Here is a 12038-nt window from a genome sequence, read left to right on the forward strand (position 1 = left end):
TCTTCAAAGCAGATTTTGATTGGGTAAAAAAGTGTTTTCCAGTGTCGCTTCGAAACCGGTTAATATCCGCTGGATTAGAAACGGTTCGTAGCCATACTAAAATTTATGTATAGCATCATACATATTATAGTTGTTTTCTATAAAAATGGATAATTTTCCGCTGTCTTGTTGAGAAAGATTTATAACTGAATAGTTTGAATAAATCCTGTTTAGATGGATTGGGACTTCGGCCTCTCGGGGTCAACAAAATTGGAATTTAATACAATTTTTTATATTTTCTAATAATAGTATAATTATTTTAAAATTATAGTTCGATTTGTACCAATTAGGCTAAAAACCCAATAGAATCTCGAGGAGGGGGGGAGGGTAGGAGGGGCAACAAAACTATAACTTAATCAAGCCCACTGTGAATTTATTTTGTTACTCTGTTAAGGATGAAAAAGGTCGAAGTTGTAACGAGATATACACAGAATATAATATGTCTCAGATTTATGCCTTCGCCTTCATTACCTCAGGAATATTGGCTGAAAAAAACTTATGCACTATTATTTATACTTCTTTGTTTGTCTAATTTAAAATTTGGGGAGAATCATAATTTCTTGTATAGGTTTTTAGCTATTCTATTGTGAGAAAATATAATTGACTATGCTAATTTATAATCCCTATCTAAAAAAGCCAGAAAGTTGGTCAAGCTGTCTTTTTGTAGTTTATCATACTTAAATCAATAAATTAATTAAATGTTTTGCTAAAATCAAATTGCGTCATATTAATCCTTAAAATATAGTAACAGGGTGTTTGTATGTTTGTTTTTACCCAAGGATCTCGCTAACCGCTAAACAGATATTTTTCTCCTTTACAGGGAAGCTTCACAAAGGTCCTGGGAAGGTTTATAATTATTTCGGGGGAGGGTACCACTGAAATAATAAAAAATCTCCCCTTTTTTTCAAATCTAAAATATAAAAACAATTTAGTTATTGATTTCAACTTCCCCCTCCTCACGTGTCCCTAAAGGCCTCTAGGGGGCGTAAAAGCCACTAATTGTATATAAAAACAACCTATAACATACCAGTGTCAATACTATTACTGCCAAGCATTACAATACTGACCGATCAAATTCTAAGCTGCAAATCTAAGTGTAAGAACATCAGGCTGGCATTTGTGGGTCAACTAATTATGATAAGCAAAGGTAACAGTTATCGCATTGTATTATAGACAGCTTTCCGCGGATACTAAAAGGACAAATCATAAGATTAAAACGAGGGGCTAAAGTCGCGGGCTAACAGCACTTGTATTAATTTCAGGATTTTTGTATTAATTGTTGTATTACGATGATACATGATTTAACATTATAGCTGAGAACCGTTTCTAATCCATCGAATATTTCTTGGTTTCTAAGCTATACTAAATTAGCGTTTAGTACTTTTTTATAGGGCAATTTAAAAAATATTAATCTTATTAATTTGTAAAATTCAAAGTTGATTAATCGGTTGTGGGGAATATGGTGGGTCCACGCATGAGGTGCATGATCAAATATCTCATGATTTATCGTTCTTAATTACTGACTACTTTTATACAGTGGGAGGCGTAGTGAAACAAATTAGTTGGGGGGGAAAAGACCAATTCAACGGTGTGCGGTCATTTCCGCATATTATCACATAAGCATATTGTTTTATCAATACACAAAAGCAAATTAAATTAGAAGTTGTATACAGTAGTGAGTGTAATGGATTTAAAGGGATAAGACAATGGCTGATAAATTAATATACATCCCCGATGATGATACTTAGAATAACCCCTTATGTAGATTAAAATTTGTGGTTAAAAAGTGTGAACACTCAACCTATTAATGCAACCAATTCAAATTGACTCAATCCCCAAAATTGTTAAGCTAATAAATAAGAAAACGTTATTTAAAACTTTGGGGACTATTGTCATTGCCCACTCTTTCTCTGCTGTACAAAGTTTATACTGTGTTAACAAGGACCAAAGGGATGAAAAGTAGAAAATGTTTTTTTTCATGAAATAAAAGAAATATATTTTTTTCATTAAATAAAAAAAATATATTTTGTATCATGTATATCAAAATATTGTAGACCCTAAATAAATTTAGCTGAGTAATTTACCACATCGTATTATAGACATCTTTCCGTGGATAATAAGTGAAAACAAGGTTCCAAATGCCTGATCTAACAAAACTGGTGCTAATATTATGATATTTACTTACTACTCATTTAGAATTTCTGTAATATTAATAGTAATAGAGTAGCCCCGCTACTCTAAATTATTTTGTTTTATACCAACTAAGAACTAACGGCAAATTTTCAGATATTTAAATTAATTTTTTTTTTAAAGAATTAATTAATGATTATCAAAATCTCAAAAGCTTTTTTTCTAAGTTTGTTTCAAAAATTAATTTAAATACTATGAAGAAAAAAAATACTTTATCGATGTACTTAATAGCTTAATGTACTTTTCTTCAATTTATACATGGAAACGTTTCATGGGGGCGTTGTTCAAAAAAGTGGTTTAAACACCACCAATAATTAAAATTTAAACAAAAATAAAAATCTGTATATTAATGTATTTTATATACATAGATATATATAAATCTTTTATTACAAGCGACTTTAGATAAAGTATCAATTTATTCACATGCGTCGCATGTGTTTGAATGTATTCGCATCAATGTAAATTATGTTTGCAGGGATAAATGGAGTTGAAATATGGATCTTGAAATTGTTGGCGAATTTTATCTATAATTTAGATGTCTGTCAATCCTTAATGGTCGGGGGGTGGGGGCGTTTTTTTTTCTATCCTGTTTTTTCTATCTCATTTTCCATTTTTTCCATCCTGTTTTTTCTATCTCATTTTCTGTGTGTGAAAGATAAAGAGCCCAAACTGCTTGACTTTTTAAGTATGGGTATGACACATAACTGAGAGTTGGAATTTTTTGAATATCTTCATCCTGGAGGGCACAGGATGCCAGCAAACCTGGCAGGGTCATCCAGGTAAAGAGCAAAAATATTTTTTTGACTAAAGCATTTTATCATGCCAAAATACTAAAAAATCCTCTAGTAGTACATCCTTATATAAAATACAGGTGTTCAAGTCACTTTCAGGTTCCAGGTATGATCCTGCAGGTCCTGATCCTCCAGGTCTCCAGAAATCTTTAAAAGGCTCCTGTAGCCGCAATTTTTGACTTAGAGACTTCAAATTTTAAACTTAAGATTTTCTTACATGTCTACATTACATATTAAAATTTCATGAAGATCCGCCGCCGTTTTCCTGCCGACCGCCGACTGCGGCGGCTTGCAGCTGCCAAGTACAGCTGCGGCCGCAGAAATTTATATTTTGATATTTCTAATGTAAAATTTACATAAAGATAAACATTTTCTGGAAAAAAATTTTTCTTCTAGCTTCAAAAATAAGAAAATTACAGCCGTTTGAAATTTTTAAGTAAAAAAAGACCTAAAAACAAAGGTTGTTAAATAAAAGGGTGAAGGAAGCGAAAATTGACTTAGACTTATAAAAGGTCGGAAATTCATTATCAAACAGGGGACTTGCACAAAAAAATTTAGCCCTCTAGCTCTGACAGGAACTGAGATAATAAGGGGGGAGGTGAACGCCCCCCCCCCCCCCCCCAACCGATTAAGGTGCGGCAAGGGGCCCGACTGTAAAGGGTTAATGTAACTTTTTTACTACATTTATTTTTAATTTTTTATATTTTTTAGGTATTTTCCTTATAGGATTTCAAACAGAGAGATAGATTAACAGGGAGAAAAAACAAAGTGAGTTGCAGTGTAGATTTGCTTTTAAAAATTAGTTTATTTGCCAACATTTTCCTGCCATTCAACTTTCTCCTCACCCTCAAATGGTTAAAGATACAAAAATAAAACAAATATATTCTGTTCAAGTGTACTCTGGTTGAGAAAAATATTGGAAAATTAATCAGTATTATTCTGTTAGTGAGTAAATTCATATCAGCTTTTTAAAAGCAAAGCTTTTATATAATTAAAGTCTGTCTGTCTGTATGTAAGTTTATTATTCTGGCAGAGTTAGCTCTTCTGGTTAAATTAAACAGGTTAGAATTGTCCTATTAATTTCAAACTTTGTATAATGATTCCTATAATAATTAGGTATGGTTTTTTGAATTGTAGCAACTTTATAATTGTTACTAGAAAGTACATCTAAAACATGATGATTTTTCATTTATTCAGCTAATTTTTGGGATTCTGATTCCTATTACAACAAGGTACATTGTTATAAGCAAATCATCTCTATAAATAAGTTGAAAATGTCCTTAAAGGAAGCCTGCAAGAAATACCATGCTTTAACTGCTGAAAGACTGCCACAAGTAGAGCAAATACCCCAAATTTGTAGCCTTCAGCTTCTATAACAAAAAAGTTCTAGGCATTTTAAAATGACATTTTATGTACAATGAAAATTTTGAAAGAATTGCAATGCTCATGTTGAAAACTTTGAAATTAAACTACGTGGCATAGAATCAAAATTATAAGCTTATTTTTGTCATAAATTTAGGTTTCCAGTAACTAATTATATTTTTACAATAAAAATACCCATTTTTATAGTCAAAATCATTAAAAAAAATTAAGTTTTACTTGCGTTGTACCGAATGTACTGTAGCCAATCAGAAGGCTGAATCAGCTTAACAACCAATCACAGCTAAGCTTGTATTAGTTTGCCCCTTTGTTTCCGCTATGATTTTCGTTTAAAAATGCAATTTAAATCGAATTTTTTTCATAGATTTTGACTATGAAATGTGGTGTTTTTATTGGAAAAATGTAATCAGTTACGGGCAATCTAAGTTTCTGACAAAGATAAGGTTATAATTTTGTGTCTAAGCGACGTAATTTAATATTGTTTTTTCTTTTATGAGCATTGGAAATCTTTCAAAAATTCCATTGTACATAAAATGCTCTTTTGAAATGCCTAGAACTTTTTTGTTATTGAAGCTTAAGGCTTTAAATTTGGGGTATTGGGTCTTCTTGTGGCAGCCTTTCAGCAGTTAAAGCGTGTTATTTCTTGCAGGCTTCCTTTAAAAATTCTCCTGTATTAAAGAAGTTTGCAACAAATTTACTTTACTTCACATTTTTTTTAGACCTGTGTTTAGTATTCTTCTTATTAAGTTCTGATACGCTACAAGTGTTTATGTTCGTTTGTCCTACATTTCAGAGGTTTTCTTATATGGATGTTGCCAAATGAGGAAGTCTGTAATAAGATATGCGCCAAAGGGCAATAATAGGTAAATTTTGTTAATTTTATTATAATTCATGTATAATCATATCCATATTCCATAAAAAAAATTTAAGGTGGGAGTTTGTACACTTACAGATTTCATCCTGGGACTTTCCCTCTAAGGGCTAGTGGAGCAAAACAGCTCTAGACCAGCCAATTTTGTATGTAGTCTATTACTGTAATCATAAACATATAAAAAACTTAATTGGTGTCGGCAACCGCCGTAAACGCCGAAAATGGCGGTTTCCGTTATTTGCTGTTTTTCGGCGATGGTCAGAAAAATATTTTTTTGTTATGTAAACTAAGAGTTCGTCCTAAAATTTGGTTATCATAGCTTTAGAATTGGCCGCTCTACAGCTGTTTTAATATTTAGCGGCTGGCAAAAAAAAATAAATAAGGGGGGAGGGGGGAAGTTAGTACACTTATAGGAAATGAAATTCAATAGCAAATTTTGCCCTGGCTTGTTTTTCTAGTTATCAACCTAATTCTTTTTGTAAGCTCTCTTACATGACTGGATCTACCCATAAAACTTTAAAAATTTTATTTTGTGACTTTCCCTCTAGGGGCTAGTGTGGCAAAAGAACCCCCCAAACACTAAAAATTTAGGTTCTGAGCTTATTTTTAGAGATATTGAGATGATTTTTTTTTCCAGAAAACTTTTTTAACATAACCAAACTAAGTAAACATTACAGATTTCATTTTGAGACTTTCCCTCTAGGGGATAGTGGAGCAAAAGACTCCAAAACAGTAGAAATTTTAGTTCTAAGCTTATTTTTAAAGATAGTGAGATGATTTTTTTTCAGAAAACTTTTTTAACATAACCAAATTAAGTAATCATTACAGATTTCATTTTAGAACATTCCTTCTAGGGGCTAGTGGAGCAAAAGACCCCAAAACACTGAAATTTAGGTTCTGAGCTTATTTTTAAAGATATTGAGATGATTTTTTTTTGTAGTAAACCTTTTAACATAACCGTACTAAGTAATCATTATAGATTTCATTTTGGAACTTTCCCTCTAGAGGCTATTGGAGCAAAAGACCCCCCAAACACTAACATTTTAAATCTGAGCTTATTTTTAAAGATATTGAGATGATTTTTTTTCCAGAAAACTTTCTTAACATAACCAATTAAGTAATCATTACAGATTTCATTTTGAGACTTTCCTTCTAGGGGCTAGTGGAGCATAAGACCCCCAAACACTAAAAAATTAAGTTCTGAGCTTATTTTTAGAAATATTGAGATGATTTTTTCCAGAAAACTTTCTTAACATAACCGTACTAAGTAATCAATACAGAATTCATATTGGGAATTTCCTTTTAGGAGCTAGTTGAGCAAAAGACCCCACAAACATTAAAAATTTAGGCTCTGAGCTTAATTTTAGAGATATTGAGATGTCTGTCCATCTGTCTGTCAGTCTGTCCATCTGTCTGTCAGTCTGTCCATCAGTCCATCAGTCTGTCAGTCAATAATACTTTTGGGAAAATGTGATTTTCTAAGCTGCCATTTAAGATAGAAGGCTAAAATTCTTTGTCAACATTTAATTTGTTGAAAAACTGCTTAATACAGGATAATGTTTATGGACATACTTACATTTTTAGGACTTGATTATAGAGTTGCTTCGCTTATAACATTATAGTTTGTTGTCCCGGGAATTAATACACCAAAAATCAGATGATTAGATCACAAAAAATTTGTTGTTAAAAAAGTAAAAAAATCAACATGTTTAAAATGGACGTACGGACATTTTGGTAATGGTTATAGAGTTGCTACGCTTTCTAAATCGTACCTAACTATTAAAGGAATCACCATTCAAAATTTTAAATCGATAGGACAATTCTAACATGCCTAAATTAACGAAAAAAGCTATCCGTTACGGACGGATGGACGGACCGACCCTAATTATAGAAAAGCTTCGCTTTTAAAATGAATATTTAGCAATCCTCATAAGAAAATAACAGGATGTTTGTTTAATAGGGGGGAACTTCAACGCCCCCCCCCCCCCCAAACCTATTAAGGTCCAGAAAGGGTACCGACCGTTTAGGGTTAAACATAGAGTAAATTCGCTACTAAAACTTAAACTCTAAAGTCATCCTAGATGTAACACGAATGTTATTTAGTTTCCTGCAAAGTTGTCTCCAATACAACCGCTAATTTTTTAAATCAAATTAATGTTTTTGATATACAAAATAATAATCCTTTAATAATTTTTAGTGCATTTAAATATAGAATGTTAAATATTCTAAATAGAAAAAAAAAATTTCTATCTAGGCGTTGCAAAGTTTTAAGTTCGCCAAATTTGAGATATGCCAGAAAGCCAGACCCACCTTTTTCCCCACAACCGATTAATCAACATTTTGAGTTAGATGCCAAATAAAACTGATATTAAACAACAACAACTTGTTTATTTTTGCTGGCAAATATATTTTAATGATCTTTAAATTTGAAATAGGATTGAAATCAAGTCTATACCCAAATGACCTAGAATTGAAGAAAGATTTTTACTATATTAAGGTAATTTTCACTGCTTTTGGCACAGGTAGTTGTCCGCGGATTGGGAAAAAAATATAAATTTCTTTTTTTGTTGGACCTATTATTTTATTTTATCTTTCAAAAACCAACAAATATGTTTTAAATCACAAAAAATGGCTTTAATCCATCGTAAAAAATCGAATTCAGAGCTATTATGGTAAATCTACAAATGGTAATTTTCACTGAGGCTTACACACGGCTGCCGAGCCTTGCTGATTATCTCAATATCTGGCATCTAAGGTTCGAAACTTCATCCTATAATATAAAAAAGTAAGGTTTTTGTCTGAAGCTTAAGATTTCTTTAAAAAAATAGATGAATCTATTGAGTTCTCCATTTTAAGGAAGCCTCACATATGTCCCCGAGTTGTTTTAGGATATTTATTTTAAGATTTGCTTATTGGTCTATGGTTTCAGGCTATATTTTCGAATATATTATATAGCCCCTCAATAAAACACAATTCATAAAATTTTGAAAATATTATTTAAGGAATACCAGCTGTGCCTAGACAGTGTGTGTCATTTTCTACTACAATCTGGAATTCTAACACTAGAGCTCATGCATAGAAGAAACTGTAGTATTGACACAGTCGATATAAAAAACAGGAAGGGTTATGGCACTATTTTTAAACCTTGGCTTAAACTGTAGCCCATCCACTCAGCTTAACAATGTGTACTTTCCAAGCTAAAGATATTAAAAATGGTTCCTACTGTTGCTATGTCAGATGCGCGACATTAATAGTTAGAGTAGGGGGAATGCCTTAAGCCAAAACAGGTGCAACTCATACCATTACTCATAACCAACTCATTACATGAATTTCTAGTCAAAGGCGTGCAATCAAAGAGTTGGTTATCTATTGGGTGTTTCTTTGTTTGTACCTTACCCTGGGCGATTGAGCGTGTTACACTGTAATTCACACGCAGAGTATGTTCAAGTGGGGTGGAGAGGACTTGTACCCGAATCGTCACCGAGCCCCCAAGAGGTCATCATAATTGCACTGATTAAAATTATTTTGTTCCCAATTTTCTGGTTGTCAAATATAAAAGATATTTTTTGTGATTTACTGAAATGTTGTAGACAAAATATTTTTGCCATGTAACATATCCCTGATCTATGATAGGACAATGGAGGTCCTCAGTATAACTATATCATTAGTTTCTATTCTGATTGGTTTGGGTACTATAGTTGCCTTTAAACTGAAACAAATGGAGGCTACTACTTTCCACAAGTTAAGAATGATAATCAGAAGCTCATTGGATATTTTATCCAGGTAAGGTTAAAAGATTTGTGCTTTACTACAAAGTTCAACTTGAGAATTGAGACACCCACTTCCAATATGTTTGAAATAAATGGATAACAAGTATTTTTTTCTATGCCTAACCCCTGTGGGAGGCTCTAGCACTGTTGTGTCTATACCTGCAGTTCTTTAACCCTGTGGACTACCCAGCCTAAAGTAATAAACAGACAAATGAAAAAAATTTCATTAGATTCCAAATATAAGGGGGAGGGTTTTCAGTTATGAACAGGCACTTTACAATCTAGTATTAGCAATTCATGAAATTACATACATGGATTTTTGTGCTCTTTTGAAAAAAAAGGCATCTAGTGTTTTAGTCTTCCATCAATTCATCAAATTTTTTCAATGCTTTCTCGTCATTTCTTTGGCCATGGGGACTTATTCTATATAGGTGCCCAAAAAAGTTTATCTGTTTATTAGTTTTCCGTAACGCTAGGGGGAAAAGTGTTTTATAGCTGCTATTAAAGATAAACAACCAAAATATTGAGTAAAGATTCCTATTATATATGTGCATCTGTTCTATACATTTTTTGTCCGTCTGTCTGTCGGTCATGCTTAAAAAGGCAAAAACCTTATAATTTCAGTTCAAAGGGGCATCTTTTCATGAAAACTATTCTTGTTTATTTAGACTTTGCTGTTTGCTGGGCATCATACTTGTGAGTTTAGAGTGGCAGCTTGGAATATTCTATACCATCTTTACAATTGCTCTTCTTATAACTTTCATACCATCATGCATTCATAACATACTCAAAGGAATAGTTCTAACAGATGGATTTAATTGTAGACTCAGGGATCTAAAGGGATAAGACAATGGCAGATAAATTGATGATAATCCCTAACAATGATGAATAAAATTACCCTTCTGTAGATTACAATTAGTAGTTTAGTAAATCAATGAATTAACCAATCAAAATTCACTTAAAGTCTCCAAAGTCGGAAGGCAACGAATAAAAAAACGTTATTACAAAACTTTAGGGAAGAGTAAAAGACGAAGAAAGTCCCTCAAAAAAAATCTGATGTCATAAAAATTAGGGCTTAGGAGAGGAGGGGTGGGAAAGAAATCCCCCCTGAGAGACTATCTTCGTTTTCGGAAATGTATAGTAAACAGCCCAATGTCTCCTCACTCCCTGTGTAAGATAATCAAAATAATTATAAATCCATTTTGGAACTTTACTTTAGTGACAAAGAATAATGATACAACATTCGAAAGAACAGCTTTATTTCTACCACATTTCAATGCAACGAATTCAAAAGAAAATACTGGATTGAAGGAGAGGATAAAAAACAAAGTTGTATTTGGATGTTTGATCTTTTTTGGAATCCTGGTACAGTTTGTTGTCTATCAAATTATTCCTTATATTTCTTCAAATATATGGTAAGTAATTCTTTTTAAAACCCGCTACTTCGTTTTCTTTCCATGATCCAACTGTTTTTAAGGTATGATTGCAACTCTAGAAGATCTTCCCTAACTACTCTGCTGAACCTTACCTGGCTAATATCTCTATCTTCACTGGGACTATCCTCCCTAGAGCTATTATTCTTCAAATATTTTAGCCTTTCATTCGTGGATTTTTTAATTGTTGATGAGAAAATTGAAAAGGTTTCAAATGATCCTAAAATTCCAGGTAATGTTACATCGCGCCGGTAACGAATCCGCTCGACGTAGAGTTTGAATCTCAGCCCAAACCACATCATAACTAAATATGTTCAAACTTGTTGCTACATTAAAGTAAGAGTATGGGGAATACCTTGGCCAAAAACCTTCGCAACTTATTTCCATGCACAGTTCAGATTTCCAGACAAGGGTTGTGTATTTATACAGTTAGTTGTCTGCAATATTTTTGTTGTTAATATAAATCTAAATAAAGTTAGACAACATGCAAGATGAAATGTAGAAAAGCCTTGCTTTTAATAAATTTATCATGTTTAGAAGAAATGGATAAAGAATATACATGGATATTATGATAGGGGGAAAATTGTCGTCATTTAGGTTGCTAACATGGACATCATTTAATGGTCAGTTCATTCATGCAGGAGGAGGAGGGGGGGGGGGGTATCATATGGTGTAAAGGAGATATTGTTATTGTACACTTTATTAGAGTACATAATGATCTGGTGTAAGATCCAAGTAATAAAGGTGGTGAATGGGGGAGATTGTTATTTAAGGCAGCTACAAATTTCAATTTAACATGAGTACATGATAATCTGGTGTAAGATTCAAGTAATGATAAATCCTTTTAGAAGATGAGAACATCTACAGTCCTGTTTATGAACCAGTACAAATAAGAACAGTAATCATATTTTATATACAATTTAAATCACTATAAACATTTCAATTTTTTTTATCTTCAAAAATAAGTTTAAAGGATAGTTAATTGATTTACATTATGGCTTCGAAACCGATAAATATCCGCTGGATTAGAACCAGTTCTCAACTATACTGAAAAATCATGTATAGCATCGTATTACAAATTATTTTCCAGTAATATTAAAATAAAAATCATAAAATTACTACCAGTTTTGTTAGCAAGGGCATATGCACCTTAGGGCTAGCAAAACTGGGTTAAATCTTAAAAATTTTATTTTAACATCCGCGTAAAGCTGTCTATGATACGACTCGATTAATAACTATTATAATATCCAGGATGAAATAAATCCAGTGTCAAGAGTAAACAGCACAATTTCAGCAAGGATTTAGTGAGTAATTTGGTGCTTTCCCACAAAGTGCTGATAGAGTACTGAACACCCCCCCCCCCCTTGCTCATTATTTTAAATTCCCCCCTGGGCCCCCATCCACCCAGTACCCAACATAACCTAACCTAACTTGACTAAAAAATATGAAAATAACTAATACCCCCCCCCCCCCTATTTCCAATTCATATCGAAACAAATGGGGGGGGGGGAGTTATGCGCTCGACAAGGCAAAAGTAAATTTACCATGCAGATCACTAGAACTG

General features: G+C 32.6%; 2 long non-coding RNA genes across 2 annotated transcripts; both read left to right on the plus strand.

The window, feature by feature from the left end:
* Positions 1 to 1066: 1066 nt before the first annotated feature.
* On the plus strand, positions 1067 to 8391 carry LOC145332438 (uncharacterized). Its single transcript, XR_013884181.1, has 3 exons — positions 1067 to 1186; positions 7707 to 7768; positions 8274 to 8391. It is a non-coding gene; the product is annotated as an uncharacterized LOC145332438 (long non-coding RNA).
* Positions 8392 to 10260: 1869 nt separating this feature from the next.
* LOC145332445 (uncharacterized) lies at positions 10261 to 11778 on the plus strand. The gene is made up of 4 exons (XR_013884183.1): positions 10261 to 10456; positions 10519 to 10706; positions 11323 to 11372; positions 11726 to 11778. It is a non-coding gene; the product is annotated as an uncharacterized LOC145332445 (long non-coding RNA).
* Positions 11779 to 12038: the final 260 nt, after the last annotated feature.

Source organism: Acartia tonsa, chromosome 1, assembly GCF_053477335.1.
Source record: "Acartia tonsa isolate MP-2025a chromosome 1, ASM5347733v1, whole genome shotgun sequence".
NCBI classification, from domain to species: Eukaryota; Metazoa; Arthropoda; class Copepoda; order Calanoida; family Acartiidae; genus Acartia; species Acartia tonsa.